Consider the following 23,930-nt stretch of genomic DNA (forward strand, 5'->3'; position numbering starts at 1 on the left):
CTAAAAATTTTATGCCACCGAAAAACTTGAGCTCTTGACATAACGTCCTCTCCAAAACCCTTCTGAAGCTTACCGTAAGTTGTCGTCGCGTTTTCACCCGATTTAACGCAAAAAGAAATGGCATAGCGTTGCGCAATATTTTGCGGTTTCATTTCTGTGACGAGAGACACAAACACGTGTTCACTTATTACAGCACGACTCACGACTGAGCAGTTGCATCAATGTGCCGCTTGGACTAGAAGTAGATTATAGACCAAGGTCAAAGATGGTGTGCCTACGCAAGCTGCAGGGTTGCCACATCTTGCAAAGAAAGATCAGTGTCATTACTTCATTGTCACACCTCGTATAACCAAAACGTAGGTACTGGAATATACCAATCGCTAGCGGAAAATCCCGATTAGTTAGTAACGATTTCTAGAGTTAAATTTTGTTTAATTTAGTTCAATTTCTAATTTAATTTTCGTTATATCAATTTCCATCATTCAAAAAAACAAATTTTTACACAAGAAGTAATCGGGTTTGGACAACTAATAATCCCATTCCGAGACACCGCCCGCCCGGAGGACCTAGCTGCGGAGGCGTGCGGTAGGCACGCAGCTAATGTATACTAAAGGTATTCGCTACCTGAACTCTGGAAAATAATTGCTCAATACTACAAATTAATGTAATGAATAGATTAGTTAATCTATTTTGTTTGATCTTTACAATTCAATAATAGATTTATTCCCCTCTTACTTGCCTGCATCACCAAAATAAATTTGGGGAAATCCCAGCTGGATTTCACCAGAACTGAATCCGAGTAATTTTATTTCACTTTTATTTACTCTGAACCAATCGACTGATCGGAACTTACCGATTACTTGTGTAATTACGTAAGTTACTTAAAAAATGTTTTCTACGTTTTTCTGAAAGATTGTATTTCAGAACTTTTCTTCACTGTTTTATCGAAAATAATTTTTTTTTATTAAGGTGTTATAATTTCGTTAGTTATTTAATAATATCCAATAGAAATGAAATTAATTGTATTAATGAGTAATTATTATTGATATCGGTTGCTATATTTATTTTTTCTATGTTTATTCGTGAAAAAAATTGTATAAAAAAGTTTAAAAACCCCGCATCAAAAAGATTTTGGATTCATAAAAACATTCGGGTTTGATTTATTTGGAGTTCCTCAGTGGTTCTGTTTTAATCATTTTTCATCATCGCTTTGTATTCATTAATTACTAGGTAATGATATATGCTTTAATACCATTTAGAGTTTTAATGTATTTTCACAAAAAAATTAAACAAATTTAAATAGAAAACTTGGATAAAAATTTATTCATATCCGCATTCTAGGCATAGCTGACGTTTGATGGTAATTAACGTCGTTTCTCTGCTTTAATTTCCTTATTTTTACTAAGATATTGGTTTTTCTCTTTGCGTTGACCACTTTTTTTTGTTACGAGCAACATTTAATGTAAACCTATCCATTATAATTTTTTAAACACGTTAAAAAAAATCGTCCAATTCTTTTAAAACTTTTGACTTTTAAAAAGTTGGGACCAAATTAAAAATAACTTCTTTCATCTTAAAATCCATATATTAACCCTTAAAACAATCCGTTCCGTGTGTGTATTTTTTTGCGGAATTATAACCGCCAAATCAGTGCAAGTGTAAGCAGGCCGAGATACACAATACGTAATGTTTCTGTTACGTGGCCCTCATTTTACGAATTACAGATTAATCAGTGAGTAGTTACGTAATCGTTTCCTTTGAAACCAGTATAATAGTGACGTCCTTCGCGGTAAAAGGAAAGATAAAGCTGTCAAGAAAAAATGGTGACGTGTACTGATCAAAATTATACGTAATTTACTTTGTAGGTTGTTAAAATGTTTGCTTATTATTTATTTATTACGTAAAAATTTACACTTAAAAAGAAATTACATTTAAATTTACTTGTACATCCAAATGTTTTACATAAAAATATCTTCTTAAGCCGGTTGATTTTTTACACGTATTGTTGATATGACGGATGATTCATGTTTAAAATAATCGATTTAACGGAAAACCCCTAATTATAAAATGAATTAATAACGGTTTAGATAGTATGCGACATGTTGATTAGACTTATATTACTTACGTGTTTATACGTATTTTATATTGCTTGCCCTGATAATCAAATTCGGTTACACAATTTGGAAAAAATCGGAACTATGAACATCAAACATTTTCATGATCGTACCGTGTATATTTCCTACGAAATTCTTTCCATTTAAAAAATACAGTGAATAAGATTGACCGACCACTTAATTTACTCTAAAAAGTATTGTATAAAAATAATTTAATTAAGACTGCCATTAAACGTTTTCTTTCAAGTGGCAAAATTTATAAAAAAAAAAAAAATCTGATGTGGACACCACATAACTTCCTTGTACGCCTATTAAATTACATATACACTTTTTTTTAATGAAAATTAGATAAAATTTTATTTCATTAATAACTTTAATTACTTTAATAACTTTTTATTACTGAACTATTATTTATTGTAAAATTTTTTTACAATCAGAGGTTAATAATTATTAATAAATCAATATATTTAAATTAAAAAAAATAGAGGATGAAGTCGTTTTTGAACCGATATGCCTTGTAACATTCAAATATTTTATTAATTAAAATTTCATTTGGCTATAACTCTTGAACCAATGAAAACAATATCAATGAACGATATATCACTTATGATATATCGTTATGATATATCACTTATGATATATCGTTATGATATATCACTTATGATATATCGTTGAAAAGCTTTCAATGAGGGCTTATTACTGCAGTTAAAAAAAAAGTCCAAAATCCAGATATTTTTGATTTTGGGCTTTATTGGACACTTTCGGTTCAGTCGATTACAATCAAAAGGGGAGTGCACAACTAGATATTACAACAGTCCTAAATCCAAAATTTCAACATCCTACAGCATTTCCGTTGAAATGCTTAAAACCGTAATTATTCGCAATTACAATACTTCCTTTATACAAGGAAGTAAAAATTGATTTCCACTTATATTAAGAATGTAAAAAACTATAGTTACACATAATAAATGACCTAAAAAATACATTGATCAGTAATTCACAAAATTGTAAACAGTTTAAAAAGATTAAAATTATTAGGTTGCTAATAAAGAATTTTAAATAAAGATTAATAGTTTGCAATTAAAATTATGAAAAAATCACATGAGAAATGTAAAAAATAAATTTCAGTGCCAGCATGTAATAGCATGACTCATATGCCCCACCCTCTCGCTCTCTCCCTCTCCCTCTCCCTCACACTCACCCCCTCCTTGGTGGCTTATCATAACTATTACCTGAAGTATTCAATTTTTTCTGAAATAAAATATTATTCTCTATTGATAATGTTTTGCTTATTACAGGTGATCTAAATATATGTTGGCCTTTATTTATAATTAATATGTATAATAAATTATATATATTTTTATTTATTTATTCTCAGTTTGGTTTTGTACTATTAATTTAATATATATTATTAGTTTAGCAGGTAACGTTCTAAAAATGATGTTGGTAACACCCTATCTGGTAAACTCCTAAAATACATCAGATGTGATTTAGATTATGTGTTGACTTTGGTGATATGAGTCTGCAGAAAACTGGAGGCATGACGAAGTCAACGAACTATGTTTAAGTTCTAAACATGACCTAACCTAAACGTGAAATGAAAATGGGGAAAAAATTAAAAAATAAGGATGAGAACATTATATTTCAGTTCAATTAGATGTGTAATAAAGAATACTTTCAAAAAATATTTCATATTTTGTTAGTCAACTTTTTTCTTCCGTTTGATGAACCACGGGACTTGAATATGTTACTTTTTCCTCAAAAAGGTGGGTTTACGAATCGCACCGTTAGGTAGCAGTACTTGATAGTGCTAGGTAAAGTACAAAAGCTTGATAATGTATTTGAAATAATAAAATTAAAAAGAAAATATGCTACAGCTTGTTTTAATAGTAAATTCTCTTATGTAAATGAAAGTACTGAAGATGAAACAATTTTTTTAATTCCCATCACTTCATTAAAAAAGAAAAAAAGAAAAGTATTAGTTTACCAGAGATTATAACTGCTAATAAAATACCAAAATCATGACCAGTAGGAAAGTGTTGCAAATGTGGCATCAAAGATTTGTTACATGAAACAGGAATAAATTCAATTGGTAAAATTTTTATTCTACGATAAGAACTATTTGAATAATTGATGGAGAAATATAAAAAGTTCATTTAATGATAATATAAAAAGTGTGTCTATGGATACGATAAAAATTGAGGATTACACTTACTAAATGATTAGTACAATATTACATCACGGATCTTCGATTCGTGAAGGTCATTATACTAGTTTTATGAAAAAAGGAAAAATATGGCATGAAATGAATTTTTTGTTGATATGACTATCAACAAAAAAAATTGGCCAATTAATTCAAAAAAATGTATACCTGTTTGTTCTAGAAAAGCAATAAATTTTAATAATAAATGCAAAAGATAACAACCAATAATTCATAAAAAAAGGTAAAAGAATAATTAACAAAATGCAATTATATCCACAAAAATTACAATGAAATTGTAAACCGTATGGTAAGAGTCTCACAAATATCATTTCTTCCACTCAAAAATTTTAACAAAATGATAATGATATCAAAAAAGGTTATAAGAGAAGACAACGCTTCTATTATCAAAATCTGTTATTAATTTAGAATTTTGTTTAAAAAAAAATACATGTAATAGACAATAGATATACAATAATAGATAATAAAAAATTTTTAAGCATTTCGTATAATAAGCAAAAAATAGGAAATATTTGTTAGAAAATATTATTGACCCAATTTCATTAATAAGCAATGAATAAATGTTAATAAATGATAAATTTGTGACAGCAAATTTATAATTGTCAAATATAATCAGAATTGTGATAATGAGTTTATACTACCCCTACTAATTATATGAGTTTGTTTAATAAATGAAATTGGGCCAGTAAGAGTTTTGTAACAAATCTTTCTATTTTTTGCTTATTATATGGAACCCTTAAACAGTTTTTTTATTATTTATTATTGCATATATATTGTTCATATATTTAACATGTATTTTTTTTTTTAATTCTAAATTAATAAAAGTTTGATAATAGAAATGTAGTCTCTTAAACTTTTTTTGATATCAGTATCATTTTGTTAAATTTTTGAGTGAAAGAAATGATATCTGTGAGACAACATACGGTTTACAATTTCATCGTAATTTTTGTTGGATAAACGTTACACATAATATTGTTTTATCATATAACATTTGTATTTTAATGTATTACCAGAATGAAAAAGAATATATATAACAAACAACATAGAAGAAAGAAAGACATCAATTCATAAAAAGAAAAATATGAAATTTAAAACTAATGTAAATTTGCCAAAAACAACACAATAGCATTACATAATCAAAATGCATAGTGTTCCATTAGTGTTTCTTCGATTAAAAAATGGCATAATATAATTATTGTAGTTAGCAAAATGAATTTTACATTTAAACTCACCAGATTTCTGTAACAATATCAGTTACCTCTATGCAGTTACATTTTGTAGAGCTGATCACATTTGTGTGATATTTAAATTCTGTTATGCACAAACAAGCATCTCTGGTGAAAAGATTGCAGTAACAGCAGTAATTGTTCTGGTTGTTAATATCTATTAAAAAATCTCTGGTCTCATCGAGTAATGGCTCCCCAATATTACTGTCTCCAATGTCAGTAAAGATGTATAGGCTATATCAATGACATAATCTCAGTGGAAGAAATCAAACTAAGTATTTGAAGTGGGTATGGCAGCCAGAATATTGAATTACCCAGACATGAGTTGTTGAAAAGTTGTATAAAAGTGCGCTCAAGTCCCCAGGGCAGTGAAAATATATCTCATTGAACTGCTATCCTGCTTGATAATCTTCAAAGTAAGGAACGTAAAAAACTGCAGTATGCTACATATTTGTTGCTTGTGATTGTAGGTTCAGCAATAAAGAGTGGCCCAATAACAACATTATTTTTCATTAAACTTTACCAAATGTTTACCTTTTCACCGTTGCCTATTGGTCTCAAACACTACTGTGGAATTTTATGTTACCCACATATTATTATTATGTCTGTTCACAGTAATATGAATGTGAAGCACAGCTTGTCAACAAAGAACATGCTTCAAGTGCAAAATCTTCAGTGCAGTCATATTGTGTTGGAAGTCATCTAAGTGTAATTAATTTGCACAATTTATACCATGTATTAATGTAACTAAAACTGTAACAATTTTGCAAGATGGGAAAATTAATTGTTACAAATGTAAGCTAGTTTCTTTTTTGTAAATAGTTGATTTAAATATTCTTGATTAAAGTTTATTATTGATTTAGTGATTTTAATTTCATTCTCATAATCGCTTCTCAATTTTGTATTAATTTTTATTACTTTCTGTAAATTTATTATTTATCCAACTGATAACATGCAACAATATTACATAATCAAGGAAAGATTTATTACTGTAAGTTTACTGTTTGATTGTATGTTAACCATCTCAAAATAGGTATCATCAACCATATCATTTGCAACACCATCATTCGTTAAAGAACTGCTCAAAGGCTATGAAAAACTGTTCTGGAAATATTTTTCGTATACTTTATTTAGAAAGTTTGGTTTTTACATTTTATTTAGTATAATCTTGTTTATTTTTTATCAAACTTTTAATTTTGTTTTGTTGGCAATGCTGTTTGACCTGATTTTCTAAACATCGATTTTTGACTTTATAATCCATCATCATACATGAATATTAAAATTTTATTCCTAATTTCATTCAGGTAGCTTTTACTTAAGCAAAAACATAGGAAGAACTGCAGTTCATTCTGAGAAAAATATTATAAATATGAAGGAGTTCTGAATGATCGACGTAGAAAAAGTATAAAATGAATAAAAGTTTGTAAGAAAGAAAGTTGTGTAATTATGGCGCTGGAAGGAAAGATTGTAGAATAGATTAATTATTTGGGAAATTTTTTTAGTTATAACAGAAAATGGAAAAGTTAAAAAAAATTAAGGATATGGAGGTAGGTGATCTGAGATGCTTACAGACATTTGGAAGGGAAGTAGCCCTTAGGAAATAAAGGATGATGCTAGGGCCAAGAAAAATGTAGGATATTCATTTGATACCTGACTAAAGATAAATTTACTTAAGTAGAGAAGAGCTTCACAAGTTGTAGTAAACAACAATAAATTTATTTATACTTTTCATTCTGTTTCTTAGAAGCCTTTAACATCTACTTTTATCCTGAGGATGTCGAAATGCAAATAGTTACAAATTTAGGAAAATTTATTCAAGGTATTTCAACCTGGTGTTCAACAAGATATTTGTTCAAGGTACTCGGTACTTGTTCAAAAAGTTTATGTGAAAAATTTTCAAAATATATTTTTTATTTCATTGTTGGATAGAATTATTGAATGAAATAATAATAGTTTCTGGTATACACTTGCTGGTACTGAATAATAATGAAATGTAAATGGCTCTTATTCTATTCTAAAATGATTATTTTATCATTTAATTATGAAAAATATCATTACATTAATTATTAAATAGTAAATAAACAGTTAAAAATAAGCCTATTAAACAAAATAATTAAGATAAATTATGGTCTAATGAGAGGAATAATTAAATTTTCATTTTTAAAATTAAGATAAATTATGGTCTAATAATAGAAATAATTAAATTTTCATTTTTAACTAAACTTGCCTGAATAATATTCAGTAATTTTATAACATTTAAACATCAACAGCCATGAAAGAATGTATTGTTCTGTGTTTTTAACAATATATTCATGATATTCTGCTACATATAAATATAATTATATTCATTCATCTCAATGGTTTAATTGTTTCAATACGATATATATCATGTGTTGTTGAAATCTGTTAGCGTGGATTCTGTAATTGTTATTTCTCCTGTATGTGTGCATATACTGTCGGTTATTAATTCATTTGCTCATTGACTCATCCTTGGTTGCGGTGCCTGGAGCAGTTTGTTTATTATTATCATCGAGAATAATCTATTTTTGTACTGCATGCAATATTATTATTAAGCCACTTGTTATCTATCCGATACCATTGTCTTTTATTGTTTAGAGGTATATCTGCAAGAATAGTTGAGGAATCTGATACAAAGGTATGTTATTCTGTAGATCATTATAAAAAATGAATTTAAAATCTGCAAATCATGATTTCATTATTAAATTTATATATTTTATATACCAATTTATGAAATAAATTTATTTGTTACTATTTACATTAAGGTTTTAAATTAACAGTTGTTCATAAACAGGCTTTTTTGGATGGTGAAGTTGAAATAATGTTTAAATAAAAACATTTATTAAAGAATATATTTTGTCGTTCTCAAAATATTGCTATTTATATAAATTTGCTATTTTTAACTGACTTCAAAAAAATGTTTCCAAATCAAGCATAAAGCTTGATTTTTTACATTCTAATGAAGATTACATGGTCATATAAACAGTTGAATTTATTTTTTAATCTATTGTCATAATCACTTAGTACTGGACAGTTATACTGTAGTGTTGAATGTATATTGTAGGATTTATTTCCTGAAATCATTCTGTATTCAAATTAATTGCAATAAACGTAGAAAACACGTAAAATTTCAAGAAATATAAAAAACATTAGGTTAAAAATATAATATGTATTAAAAAATTGCCTGCTTAAGATTGCAATTATGTAACATCATTTCTTTTCTAATTTTTTTTCATAATACAGATTTCTCATATTTTTACATTTCTTGCAAACTTAAAGACAAGATACTTGTTTTTTTAAAAATAAAAGTGAGAATTTTTCTTTTAAAAGTCAAATTAGAGAAGAATTTTTTAATATTATCTATTTTTTTTTATTAATACTATCAGGTTTTTATTTATTTTAATTAAAAATTATTCTCCTAATCAAAATTTCTGTGTTATAAGACATATTAGGGTAAAACATTTCTGTTTTAATAATGCATGTATGTATCAATTCTTTAAGTACCACCTCCTATTATGATCATTAGCGATTAATCATTAATAAATGTTAACATCATGCAATAAAACTACATTGTCTCTGAAGATCCACAAAAATTACTTTATTAAATGTTGTTTTGTCATTTAGCATTATATTCTTACTTCATGCCAATTAATTTCCAGGATGATATTCTTTAAGACATTCCATGAATTTCAGAACCATTAGGTGCTGGAAAACACTGTTCCACTCTCCCTAAAAGCCCTTTAAAATGTGCGGGAGAGAATCCACTTTAAATATATATATGTATGTATGTATTTAAAATTATATAAAAAAAAGGGCTAATAACTATTTAATTACAAAAACTATAATTTCATATAAATAAAATGTTATTTACTAAGTTTATATATATATATATATATATATATAGAGAGAGAGAGAGAGAGAGAGAGAATGAAAGAGAGAGAGAGAATGAAAGAGAGAGAGAGTGCTTCCTAAATAAAATCCTTTATTCATATTGAAATCTTTTAAATTATAAATATCATGTTTTTAAAACATGACGAATATGCAACTCTAATTAAAATTGTAATAATATTCATAATCGCATGTATGCATAAATACAATTCTTAATAATTCATCTATGAAAAACAGAGTGTATTATGTTAAAAATGTCCATAAAACAAAATGTTACATTATCGTTTCATGGATGATTTGTTTATTTATAATAAAAAATAATCTTAATACCCCAAAAAAATTCTCAATAAATTAAATAAATTACTTCCATGAAAAAATATAAAGGAATATAATAATTTTGTACATTTTCTAGACATAAATATAAAATAAAGATAATAATAAATAAACTAGCAATCCAATCTGTCATTATCAATAACAAATATCAATAAAATATCAGCCATCCTTTTGATTAGGTAATAACAATATATTATAGTATAATTAATTGAGCATTAAATAATATAGATAAAAATAGCACACAATATGAACATTATATATATTAGATAAAATATATAAGAAAAGTATTCTTTTACAAGTTAATTTTTCAAATTTTTATTTTACACTTTTTAAATTGTATTTTTATTTATGAATGAACAAAGATGCTGCCTTTGGAAAAAAATCTTTTTAAGAATTTCATTGGTGAGAAACTGGCACCTTAATAAAAATAAGACAAAGAATTTGAGAAACAACATAGGAAGAATTTTACTTAATAAGGCTCTCTGGAAGGCAGAAATATATATTTTTTAACCTTACGATTTTCTAGGAAAAACTAAAGATTAAAATTTTTTGTGAAATATTTGAATGTTAAATTACATAATAAAGAGAAAAAGGATGATAGATCTGAATCTATCTGTAAGGATGATTCAGATCTAACCAATTGGGTAGAGTAAAGAAAAATGCATTTTTCTTCTCATAAAGAAGAAAAATATTGATTATTAAAAAAAAATATTGATAAAATTAAGAACCTCCTTATTTTCTTCTTTTTTTGTAATTTGTTAATACTGGAGAACTAAATTTATCTAAAATTGAACTTTAAAGTAAAATAAACAAATATATTACATTAAAATAAATTAATAATAATTCTTACAGTTACTGATAACAAAAACATTCAATTTTTTTTTTAATTGTTTAAAAAATTAATTATTGTATGTATAAAAAATTGAACTGATTAATAAAAATAAACTGGATTCACATGCTGCATATTATAAAAAAAAAAGTTTGTATGAATAGAACATCAAGAAAATAGTTATAAAAGATTTTATAAATACAATGATTATTCGATTTTCCTTTGCATTGATTACTGCAGGCGATCTCTTAATTCTGTGAGTGTTCCAGTTGTGAACTACTAAATGCAAGGAAGTGCAGTTTACTACCTCCCTAGCATTTATTGTGATGAAGTGACTTATGGTAGTTAAAAGTATAATTTATATATAGATGGCCAGAAAGATTCAGGAATCTGTGTATGTTGATTATCTCTAAAGTTATTTCTTTAACATTCTGTTTGCAGAATACTTAATTTTCTGAAGATTTGTTGTACTTAATTGTTTGGGTCCTTGATTAGCATTATTTTTAACAAAACTAATACTTGGTCAATTTAATGATGTTGTGTTAACAGGATAGAGACAAATCATCTTTTTTATATTTAAAAACTGTAGAATGAAGAAGTATAAAAATATTTTTCTTGCCTTTTATACATGCATAAGCACCCACGTTCATGAGTATATTAGCTGTTCATGAGTATATTAGCTATTATCACTTGTAATGAGAATAAAAAAACATTAAAATGAATGAGTTGGTAAAATTCATTATTGTTAAATTAAAACCATGAAAAATGTTAAACTAGGTCAAATAATACAGTCATTTAACCCATTATGTTTGTGTCTTCCAGTATATGATTTTCGTTGTTGACAAATTTTCCATTTCGTATTGCAATAGAAGTATTCTTACTAACTTCTTATGATAATTAATTGATAATAACTATTGTTATTAATATTAATTAAACATTTTAATTTTCCTTTCCCAATCCATAATTTACAGGTATTTAAAAATAGACTAAAAGTAATTCTTTTTTTTTTTAATTAAATGAAGTATCCTTTCATTGAGTATATTTCTATCTTATTGTAAGGTCATTACGTTAAAAGCTGGGTTGACTGATCCATTTCTACATTTAACCAGTATACAAAACATCAGCACCACTATGCCTGTAATTTAGATCTTGGTCTACTGATGAACTTGTCATCGCAAATCAGCTGATATCAAAGTCAAGAGTTCTAAGGTTCAAATTCTAGTAAAGGCAGTTACTTTTATATGGATTTGAATATTAGATCATGGATACCAGTGTTTTTTGATGGTTAGGTTTCAATTAACCACACATCTCAGGAATGGTTGACCTGAGTCTGTACAAGACTACACTTCATTTATTGTATATATCATCCTCATTCATCCTCTTCATTCGTAATACGTTACGGAGATTTTGGAGGCTAAACAGAAAAGAGAAATTTGCCCCATAATTCTTGGCATAGTACAATCTTCTGTTCTGAGCAAACTTTATACAAAACTGTTGGTATTGTTGCGGTGATGTATTTAAATGGAAATAAAGAACTTTAATTTTATCTAAATTTTGTAGTTAACTTTAATGCATTTTAGCTCAGCAGTCTAATTAATAAGTTTCAATAATAATTAAAATTGTATACAAATATTTAGTATTCATGGGTGATTAAATTATTTGTTGTCATATGTTGGAATATACTTTACCCAAGAATTAATCCAAGATGTGAAAGAGAATATAATAATTATCGTAATAACAAATTTTCAGTTCATGCTGTTGTATTTTGTATTTCAAATGGGTTAGGAAGTCTAGCTTTATGCAATAAGCCCTTTAGCCATTAAGATTATTGTTTACCTATCAGACAGGAAACTGAGTTCTCTCCTAGAACACATCTAGGTTGCACTGGCTAGGGTTTAGATCCAGCAAGACCAGACTGGTATTCATTAGAATCAAAAGTTTAGAAGAAGGGATCAGGAGTAAGAAAATAGGATGAAAGAAAGGATGATGACCCATTCTCAGAGAAATTACAGTAAAAGACAAACAACCACACCCTTTGTTCCAGGCAGTAGATTCCCATTACATTTACAATCCCTCTGGAGATTTGACCATTTTTTTACAGATGGAAGCAGCAGAATTATGTTTCCATCCACCAACTTAAATATATGCTATAAAAAAATTTATTTTTTCACTGTAAATCTAAGTTCCATTCAAGGATGTTATAGGATTTCTAAAGGAATTACCTTGCCTATCCTCAGAATTGTGCTGCCTCTGAAAATACCAACCGCTTATAGTTCAATTAGATCCCCACCAGCAATAAATTTTATAGTAAATCAAATATGTCAAACTCACAGCCTTTGTACTTTTATCAGTGCAACCCCATTTCACTAAAATATTTTGGAAGAATCTCTCCTATTATTATGTTTGATAATGTTAAGAATTGTAAGTTTGAAAATTTTCAATTTTGAAATTGGATAATACACAATTGAAATTTAAGTCTGCTGTTTCATTAAACTAGCACATGATTTGGGTCTGACATGCCTGCATGCTTATAATAATCCTGTACATTTCCTCATACCTAGGAACATTTACAGAAAGAAGAATTTTAGATATATATCAAAGACAAAAGTATAAAAACCGTTTACCACCAAGAGTACAGAATTCGATAATGCTTCTTACCTTATACTTTTTTTTTCTAATAGCGCTTTTGAGGTTTTCCCTCATGATCAGTTACATTATCGTATGTCTGGCTAGCCAGATAATAAAAAAATTTTTAATTATTTTTTTTTTAATTTATGACTACATATTTTTATATGTTGTAATTTTAATGGTTTGAATTTAATGTGTGAAGAAAAAGTTTAACTGATGATGAGGGAAAACCTCAAAAGCACTATTAAAAAAAATAATAATAAGTGTAAGGTAAAAAGCATTATCAAATTCTGTACTCTTGGTGGTAAACAGTTTTTATACTTTTGTCTTTGTGATATTAGTACAGAGGAGAATATGGACAATTAGAATAACAAAAGAATTGTTTTTGTTAAGTTTTAATATATATATATTTACATACACACATAAATACTTATAAACTGTAATTGCCAACATAATATGCAGATCTAAATGTATAAAGAGAAGTTAAGATTGGACTGATGTTTTTTTAAGAATTTTATTCTTGAATTCGAACCAATTCTGAATTATAGTTTCCAATTGAATCAATGATAAATTATTGCACTATGCCTTTCTAAATTTAAAATTCAATAACTGCTATTGTAGGCAAGCCTTTATTATGTAAATGAATTATTTAATATTATATCACAAATTATATTGAATGAAAATAACATACCTGTTTTATATTATCACTTTATAATATTTCTTCCTGTGACTTTCATTAAATTAATTAACAAATTATTAGATTCTAATGTATGTAGCAGTACTTGTCATATCTCATTTAATATATGTATTACATCCAATTAACCTTGATATTAGGTTTTTAGATAAACAGTACACTTAAATTGTTATCTGCGGTTAATTTTTATGATCAGTAATGTATTATTACACTGCTCTTTTTTATTATGCAACTTTTTTTTTTTATTTATCCACTTCTAATTTAATGATTACTTGCTTTGAAAAATTGTCATTTAGTATTTCTATTGATCACGTTTTATATTATTTTTATTTTCTTGTGAATTACTAGTCTTCATTGAACATATTTCAAGAATAAACACGTTTAATAACTCACATTTTGTAAGTACAAAGTAACATTTATTAGAGTAAATTTTTAATACAGATATTTTTAAATAAAAATTTAACTTTTATTTTCTATTTTTTTGAACTCGTTGATATGTTGTTGCAAAATGTTAATGTAAGGAAGATTTTATCTGGCACTAATACTTATATCAATGTGAATTTCTCACAAAAAAAGTCCACCTGTATTTTGTTATGAAATTTTTTTCTATAATAATATTTTATTGCCATCTGATAAGTGTGTATGTATGTAGTACTGTTTTGTAACAAGCTGCAAGCCCAGTTAATAATTTGATAGTTTGTTTATCTTTTCAATTGCTAAGCATTCCTAGAAGTGTTTTAATCCTTCATCTACTACTTTTATACATCTTAGACCAAATAAAAGTAACTGCAATACCATCTAATTTCATTACTGTTACTCATAAAGTTGATAAAATGGGATAAATGACAAATTACATAATTCATGAACGTAACATATGCAGAATATTCAAAAAGTGACGCAACCTTATGGGAAAATGAGTGTTGCAATAGTTGTTGAAAGCGGCCTCCATTATGCAATTCACGTAATTGAATATGATGTTGCATGCTCTTAAATACATGTTGTTACATTTTTTGAGGAATTGCAGTGACACATCGTTCAATTTCGCTCTGTAATTCGTAAATGGTGTAAGGATGAGTTTTGTAAGCAGCATCCTTACGTTGCTTACAAAACTCATCCTTCTAATCCCCATCCTTATGGTATCCCCACAAGAAAAAGTCAAGAGGGAATAATTCAGGAGACCAAGGGGGCCACAACCCCTTTGAAATCACTTGTCCATGAAATCACTGATCCAAGAAAGTCACATTGTTGTTGGCTGTGTGAGCCATAGCATTGTTGCTATGGCTCCATGTGCACTGTACAATGTGAAAACCATGAACTGTACTGTAACCATGTGTACTGTAGCTGTTCTGCAGGTAAGTTGTTTACAAATTGTTGCACCATTTGTATATAGCACTCACTGTTCACTGTGTCATGAAAGAATTGTACGGAGATTTGCTTATGTGAGATTGCACACCAAACACACACTTTTTGTCCGTGCGGAGGAGACTCGTGGAGTGTGGATTTTCCGTACACCAAATACATGAATTCTATGCGTTCATGTATCCATCAAGGTAGAGCCATGCCTTGTCAGATCAAAACCAATCCTCGGCCCCATCTAGCATTACAGATGACATGAACCACTGACAGAAAGCTACACATTTTCCAGTGTCTGTAGGTAACAACTCGTGAACAATACAAATTCTGTACAGATGCATCTTTAAATACTAGTGCAGTGCCATGTAGGCACTACCAGCAGAGGCTGGACCTAAGCCTATTGCATTAATTTTTTTAAGATAGGCATTGCACAGACTTCTTGGGACTAACAAATATACAGCTTGCATGTCGATCAACTTTTTTGGTATTTTGGTCAACCACTTTTGGCTGCATCTGCCACATTCCCTGTTTCTTGGAACTTGTCATACAGCTGCTTGATGGAGAACTTATGTGATTCATCCAAACCATACTTTTCTGTGAAGTTTTCTGAATATTCTCTACTACATTGTGTAACCCATTTTTCCTCATTTAAACCAGCATCAAAGCATTCTTCCATAAGGTTGCATTAATTTTTGAACACTCTGTACCTTATAATACTTTTGAAGAAAAAGCCTAGTGTTAGTAATGTAGTCCAGTTGTAATCTTGGTAGAAACATTTGTACGCTAACTTAGAGAGAAACTGTTGTGTTAGTAGTAACTTTTTTTTTACCTAAGAACAAAATATAAAAATTTGCTATAAGAATTTTTTAAATTATAAACATATTGCTCATTTGTTTAAAAGAACAAAATCAAGTAATATTTATTATATATATATGTTTTAAGATAGAGTATAAGTTTCAGGTTTACCCAATAGGAGGGACCTCCGTCATTAATTTCATTTTTTTCTAGTGTCCAGACAATCCTGCTGTCAGAGTTATCACCACTTTATCTTTTCCATCCTCCTCCAGTTCCACATTTTGAAAGCTTCTAATCTTTTCTCATCTTCCTTGCATAAAGTATACATGTCCATACAGTCAATTATACTTGGACAGTCATGTCCAAGTATAATGCTACAATCCATACAAAAAATTTGTCATGTCTTTTTCCTGAAATGTTTATCAAGCTTACTGTACAATAAATTTCTGTTTATATTGAAAGTTTCTTTTGCCATTGCAATTCTAATTATTTCCTTTGTACATCTTGTGTCATCATAGGTAATGCTCCCAAGATGTTTAAAGGACTCCACCTCTTCAGTTTCTTCTCCTTCAAGATTAACTAACATTTTTTTCTTATCCTTCCCAACCATCATACATGTAGTTTTCTTATTGATTTCCATACCAAAGTCCTTACACACTCTATGTTCTCCAGTATTTCTCCAAGAGTCTTGATATTTTCTGCTAGCAATACCATGTCATCAGCAAATCTGATGCATTCTATCCTCTTCCCACCAAAACACACACCTCCCTTCCCTTTCATGCACTTTCCTATAATCCTCAAAGTAAATGTTAGACAGTGTAGGTGAAAGACAGCATCCCGGTTTAACACCCCTTCCAATCTTGCCTTCTTCCATTGAGTCATTTCATACTTGAACTTTTACTTCATGTTCAAGTCAGAAACTACTTATTAACCTTCTTTCCTTCCTTCCTTCCAGTCAACACTGTTATTTTTTGGAATGGTCATTTTTTATCCCACTGTACAAGGTCTAAAGACTTTTCAAGATATACGAAAACTATATACACATCTTATCTTTTCTTAAAGTACCTTTCACCAATAGCTTTCAATAATCCAATAGCATCTCCTGTACTCCTTCCCTTCTGAAAACCAAACTGTTCTTCAGCAGTTGATTCAGAAAGCCTACTTGATATCCTTCTATTCGTAATCCACAGAAGCACTTAGCTCCATGGGACAACAAACTCCCATTATTCTGAACTCCTCACAGTTGATTGCATTCTTTTTCTTCGTAATTGGTGTCATCACATTTAATAAGAAGTCTGTTGGCCATTTATCTTCTCATAAATCTCATTACTTAAGTGTAAAACTTACCAAACCTTTTAGAATTTCTATCAGTAATTCATCAATCCCATAGGCTTTTCTGGCCTTCATTTCTTTTAAAGCTTTTACGACTTCTACCTCCAGAATATAATAGCGTTTTTCTTCTTCACACAGTCTTGCCCCTTCCTCTAAGCTAACTTCATTTGGTTGGTGTTCTAGGTCATACAGCCCTCCTATGTATTCTTTCCATCTTCATGAAACTTCTTGAGAATCCCTACCTAATGTCCCATCTTTATTTTTAGTTTCCATTCTTAGTGCACTTCCTTTCCCTTGAAAACATATTTGCTTGGCCTTTCTGTACATTATGTCAAATTTTCTTCTTTCTTCAACTGTTCTATCTCATCACACTTGTTTCTCATTCATTTCTCCCTTGCTTTTTCAACTTCTCCCCAAAACTCCTTATTTAAGCTTGTATAATTTTCTTCCTTCATCACTGTGTACATTTTTTCACTTCCTTCTTTCTTCTATCTTCTGTACTATGGCTTTAATAACCCACTCTTTCTTTGTTCTATTACTTTTTATACCCTATCACATTTATAGCAGCCCTTTTCAGATTCTCATCCTGATCCATTTTCATCTATATCGGTAAAACTCGCTTTCCGTCACAATATTCTTGATTACAATATTGTTTAATATTGTTGAACAAAAAAATAATAATACAGAAAATCGTTTTTTTTGGTCATGGAATTAAGAGAAATGATGTAACTAGAATAATTAATTTCATGTAATTTTGTGATAAAATAACATTTCTAAAGAGATTAAACCACTGTTATAATTATTGTTATGCGTTTGTGTTATTGATGGAAGAAGTTTTATTAATACTTATTGTTTATATTACATCTTTTACAAATTAAACTGACTCTTAGTTTTCCATTAAACTGTGTAATAAATAATTTAACATAAAATTATTTACTCCTCTGTAGTTATTCGTATTTTCAGCAAGTTTACTTTCATTGAAGAAACATCATCAGTTGTGCGTACAGAAAGCATTTACATTTTTAGCTACTTAAAATTGTAATTACTATTCTCCTTATTTGTTTTTAACCTTGCATTAGTTGAATAATTTTATACATTGCACCAATGTATCTAAAAAAAATCATTTTGCATGATTAAATTGAATACAGTTCTTTATACAAATTATTTATAGATCTAAAGAAACAGCAGATTAATATTTTATTATAGAATTTGAATGTTAGTTTGTACATAAAATAACATTAAAAATTTTTTGTTAGAGTTTTTTTTCCAAAATTAACCTTTCTTTAGAATATGTAAATTCATTTAAATTTTCTTTATCACTAATATTTGTATTGGGTTTATAATATAAAAACATTTACAGAAGCTCTAAAATAAAAAATTGACCACAATTATTAGGGAAATTTACAGTAATAAAAAAAAATTAAACTTTGATGATCTTGTTTGTTGGAGATTCACTTAAACCTAACAACAAGCAAATGGAATAAAAGTTGTATACAAATTCCTCTGGAATTTGAATCCAGGACCTGATATGATACTTTATCTCAAATTATACACCCTAGTTGACTACAGCTAAATTGAAGAAGATCAATCAGGAGCTATTATCCAATAAGTTTTCAGGGTGTAGTTATTTATAAAAGTAGTTCCATGCTACATACTTCCAAACAATCTGTCAGTCTCTGTTTTAATGTAGATAATTTGATTAACATTTTTATTTTTATCACGTTCATAAAATTTTTTGAGGTTTGATTAAAGAACTTAAAATCTATTTATTTCCAGATTTCAAAAATCTGTATGGATATAATTACTATTTAATTTTTATTTCCCTGTCTATTAAACGATCGAGTACTTCATATTAAGGGAAGATATATAGGTTAAAAATGTCGGGTGGCTAGTTGTATTTCTCAGAGTTTCAAGATCCCAGAGTACAAATGGAAAAAAGACAACTAGGATGCAAATTTTTAATGCATGTTTGTGTATGTATGTAAACATCTGTTTTACATAATATGAAATCTGATATGTTGGTATTGTGGTGACTCATGTGTACAGGGCATTGATGCCATTAAATTTTATGAAAATTTTACATAGGTTTCAGTAGTTTCCCTTTAAACCATGATTACTATTTCAAGGTCGGTACATTTAAATATTAATTTCACTGGGAACTTTAATTTTAATAAGGTAAAACATATGATTACTCCCATATCCAGAAAATAATCAAATTGTGTAGGATGATCCCTTAGGGAAACTATAAGTACTTTCTTAACCAAGGTGAAGTTTGGTGAAAAGTCTATCTTAATTACTGTTAATAATGTAAAAAAAATTAATCTTTCATCCCCCCTGACTTTTGAAATTAAAATGCATTAAAGCAGAAATTCTTGTAAAGAGTAATGTGGAACCTGGAAAGGGCACAACCCTCCTCTTTGATTTTGCGGGCAGAATTGGATAGTTCTTAAACATTTTTGTAATTATTTACTTACATAAATCATTTTTAGGTTAAAGTTATTTTTTGTAGGTTTTAAAATTATTAAATAATTGCGGAAGTAAGTGAAAATCAAAGGTTAAAAATTCTTTTCAAATTTATCATTAGAAGGATTAAATTTTACCTTTACACAGATACGGGAAAAATTTAGCAGCACGTTTCCCAGCGGTTTTTTAGAAGTAGATGGCTGAATGATCCTTTGTCTATCGCACATTTATAACAATTTTCTTCACATATTAAAATTATAGTCATATTAATTAATTATACGAGGTGCTACCCAAAAGTTCGGTAAATTTAAATTTAGCGCGTGAACCAATGCTGGTACGACCTGCTGCCACTAGATGTGGCTAACAGTACTCTTTGTGAATCAGTGTTCCAATAGCTGCATTGTTGACTTTCGTGCGGTTGTGTAACGTTGTGTTTTACTGCTTCGGCGAAGTTATAAATGGCAGATTTTATGGAGCAAAGAACCTGCATCAAATTTTGCTCATGCTTAAAAAAACTGGTGCAGAAACCCATCGCATGCTTGTGGAAGTATTTGGTGACAATGCTGTGAGTAAAAGTAAAACTTTTTTGTGGTAGAAACGATTCAAAGATGGACGAACGACAGTCGATGACGATGAGCGCAACACCGCGAAAGTGGGAGAGGCTATTGTTGCAGATCGTGGACAAACAATCCATGATGTTTGTGCAATCGTACAAATGTCATATGGGTCCGTGCAACGTATCTTGTCGGACAATTTGAACATGAGACGCATCGCTGCAAAATTCGTACCGAGACTGTTGAACAGCGACCAGAAACAAAATCGCGTAGCTGTCTGTAGTGAATTGAAAAATTCAGCAAGAGATGACCCTAACTTCATCTCCAACATCATAACCGGTGATGAGACGTGGGTGTACGGGTATGACCCTGAAACTAAGCAGCAATCGTTGCAGTGGAAGTCGCCAAGTTCACCGCGGCCAAAAAAGCACGCCAAGTTCGCAGCAACATGAAGTCCATGATGATTGTTTTTTTCGACATCAAAGGCATCATCCATAAGGAATTTGTTCCTCTTGGTCAAATTGTTAATGGGATGTTCTATTGTGAAGTTTTGAAGCGGTTAAGTGAAAGCATTAGGGGCAAACGTTCAGATCTGTGGAGTAACAACAGCTGGGTTCTGCACCGTGACAACGCGCCCGCGCACACATCGCTGGCCGTTCGGAATTTCTTGGCTTCCAAAAAGACGGTAGTGATTCCCCACCCACCCTATTCGCCTGACATTGCCCCGTGCGACTTTTTTCTCTTTCCTAAAATAAAATTTCAATTGAAAGGCCGTCGTTTTAACACAATTGAGGAGATTCAGGAAGAAACGCAGAACGTGCTTCGAACACTTACACCTTCCAGGGATGCATGGAATCATGGGAAAAACGCTGGGATCACCGTATCAATACCCAAGGGGATTACTTTGAAGGAGACAGTGGAAATTATAAGTTATGGTAAGCTATTTTTATGATGAAATTCCCTGAACTTTTGGATAGCACCTTGTATATATTTAAAAAATTGTTTAATTTTTTTTTTTATTTACATAATGAATATATACTCATGAAGTCATATAAATACAATGAAGGCCAGGCCAGTCTTAGAAAGGCAACTTGAGAAGATAAATCCATAAATCTAGAGAAGCTATTTTTGGTTAGTGTAGAATGGAACAACTTTTTTTTAACTTTTAAGAAAATTAAATTGTATTGTAAAAAAAAAACAATCTGTCTAAAAATCAGATAACAACGATAAAAGTCAAAGGTAAAGACAGGCAAGCTTTGATTCAGAAAGTCATAAAATGAAAATGTAAAAAAACTTATCACTCTTACACCAAAACATACACCTCCCAAAACACTGATAATGGATAATTTAATTTTTCCCATTAATATTTTTATTATACCAGATTTTGGTGAATTTTGTTACTTATAATAATTACATTAATGATGATAATATGTCTGCTGTCCGTAATGTGAAATTTCTGGGTCACTTATTAGATGATAAATGTTCATGTTGTCTCTGTTTTAGTTGTCTGTTGTTTTTCTTTTTTTTTTAACAGGAAAACCACAGAGGTTGGGGAAATATACAAGAAGAAAAAAATTAAAATATTAAGGTTTGCTAGTGACATTGTCATTGTTATTCTGATTTTGTAAAAATTCTGAACAGTACAGATTAATTACTAGGAGGGAAATTCAGTTAGAAAATAAATAAAAATTAAATTCATGTTAGCAATAAGATTATCATTTCAAATATTATATTATGCAATTTCAAATTTATACTTTGTTGATTAATCGGCACTGTGGATTTAGATTTAATTATTTGTATAATGAATAAGTAATATACTAATATTATGATGTAATATACTTTCCCATATTTTTAATCACCGTTTGGATTCCGTTGTGTAATGATTTATTCAATGTTTCCTGTAGAAACGTATTGAATTAATTTTTGCCCTCATCAGGAGCTGTGTTTGTAGATTAAGTAGATGCATAAACTTGTATTATTCGCCTATTTATCTCTAATACTATAATTTTTTTTTTTTATTCTGACTATTGTTTTCTATTCTTTAATACTCGTTTAGTAACCACTACATTAAATATATTGTACTGTGCTTCTTCTAGTTTCTATGATTCTTTACAGCATCAAAGGAAATGTGAAGTTTCTCTGTCTTTATTTGTCAATAATTTTTGAAGAACTGTTTCTCTGTTGATTGAAAACTACACCCATTAAAAGCAAAACGTTTAAAATTGGTTTTTTTAACATTTAACGTTTAAAAGGCTTTTTTTAACAAATAAGATATCTGTAAAAAAAAACTACACTTTGTGTCAATATGTGTTTTCTTCATATTAAGTTATAGATTTGTTTCTATAATCGAAGTGCTTTTACATTTTTTCACTGCACTGACATTTTAGTTATGATTTTTGAAGTTGTTTATGCAAGTTTAGCCAACCTGATTATATATTTACTTATTTCACCAACGTTTTGTGAATATTGCATAAAAGTAAGGTGTATATTGCACATATGTTGCTAAATTTGTTCTGTTTACTTGGGAGCCAATCAGTTTGGATTGATCAGAATTTTTAATACAACATCTACCTTAGATAAATATATATTTATATTGTCAGAAAGATAAAAATCTCAAAACTTAAAATTTTAATTAACATTATGTTTAGATGCTTGTTATTAATGTTTGATAATGGATAATTAAATTTTTTCCATTACTATTTTGATAATACCAGATTTTGTTGCTTTTAATAAAGATTAATGCTGATGATATGTTTATTGTTCATAATGTGAAATTTCTGCTTCACTTGTTAGATTATAAATAATCATAAAATGTTCAAATTGATTTTATTTACAAAAATCTAACCTACTGTTTTGTTTTAAATTGTCCTAATAATACACTATGCCTGTCATCATCATTATGAAGTGTATATTTAGGCCTCGGTAATTTCCTGTCTGAAAAACAGTATGCCATTCTTTTTGCTATTTCAGAAATCAGAAAGAGTCTTTGAGGTTCAAAAATGCTGTTAAACCATTGTTTGGTGTCCATAATTATGAATCATGTCTACTATTGATTAATAAATTAAAAATTCAAACTTATTTGTATATTTACGATGTGTATATTAATGTAAAGTGTGTATATTATATTATAAGTGTGTATATTAATGTAAAGTGTGTATATATGTGATGTGTATATTATTGTAAAGAAATAAGAGTCATAATTTATTGCTAAAAAAAATAATAACCATATTTATCAAAAAAGATAATAGAACAGTTTTTTTTTAACTACAATAATTTGGCATACAAGAGAGGGCCTTATTACGATTATATAGCCACATGCAATAATTAACCAACCAACTTAAAATATCTTTCCACTAATTTATTTAAAATAAATTTTCTATTGCAGAACTAGTATTACACTTTCAATGAGTTTTTAACCATATTGGTGTTGAAAACCTTTCATGTAATTTTCATTAGTACCTTCCAAATGACATGCTACCAAG

At 28.8% G+C, this 23,930-nt stretch overlaps 1 protein-coding gene and 1 long non-coding RNA gene across 6 annotated transcripts in view; one reads left to right on the forward strand and one right to left on the reverse strand.

Moving 5' to 3' along the window:
* LOC142322389 (uncharacterized) overlaps positions 1-14,032 on the reverse strand; it is a 66,665-nt gene extending 52,633 nt beyond the window's left edge. For both annotated transcript variants that reach the window (XR_012755831.1, XR_012755832.1), the window contains exon 1: positions 13,949-14,032. This is a non-coding gene — a long non-coding RNA (uncharacterized LOC142322389). The remainder of the gene's footprint in view (positions 1-13,948) is intronic.
* LOC142322388 (solute carrier family 52, riboflavin transporter, member 3-A-like) overlaps positions 1-23,930 on the forward strand; it is a 75,035-nt gene that overhangs the window by 36,873 nt on the left and 14,232 nt on the right. Inside the window, exon 1 of one of the 4 annotated variants that reach the window (XM_075361425.1) lies at positions 8,012-8,217. The exons of 2 other annotated variants lie outside the window; for them this stretch is intronic. The gene's annotated coding sequence lies outside the window, so the exon portion shown is untranslated. Of the gene's footprint in view, positions 1-8,011; positions 8,218-14,263; positions 14,350-23,930 lie in introns of those variants that run through there. One more of the 4 variants, XM_075361423.1, reaches the window with a different exon arrangement.

The sequence above is a fragment of the Lycorma delicatula genome, chromosome 3 (assembly GCF_047948215.1).
Source record: "Lycorma delicatula isolate Av1 chromosome 3, ASM4794821v1, whole genome shotgun sequence".
Taxonomy (NCBI): Eukaryota; Metazoa; Arthropoda; class Insecta; order Hemiptera; family Fulgoridae; genus Lycorma; species Lycorma delicatula.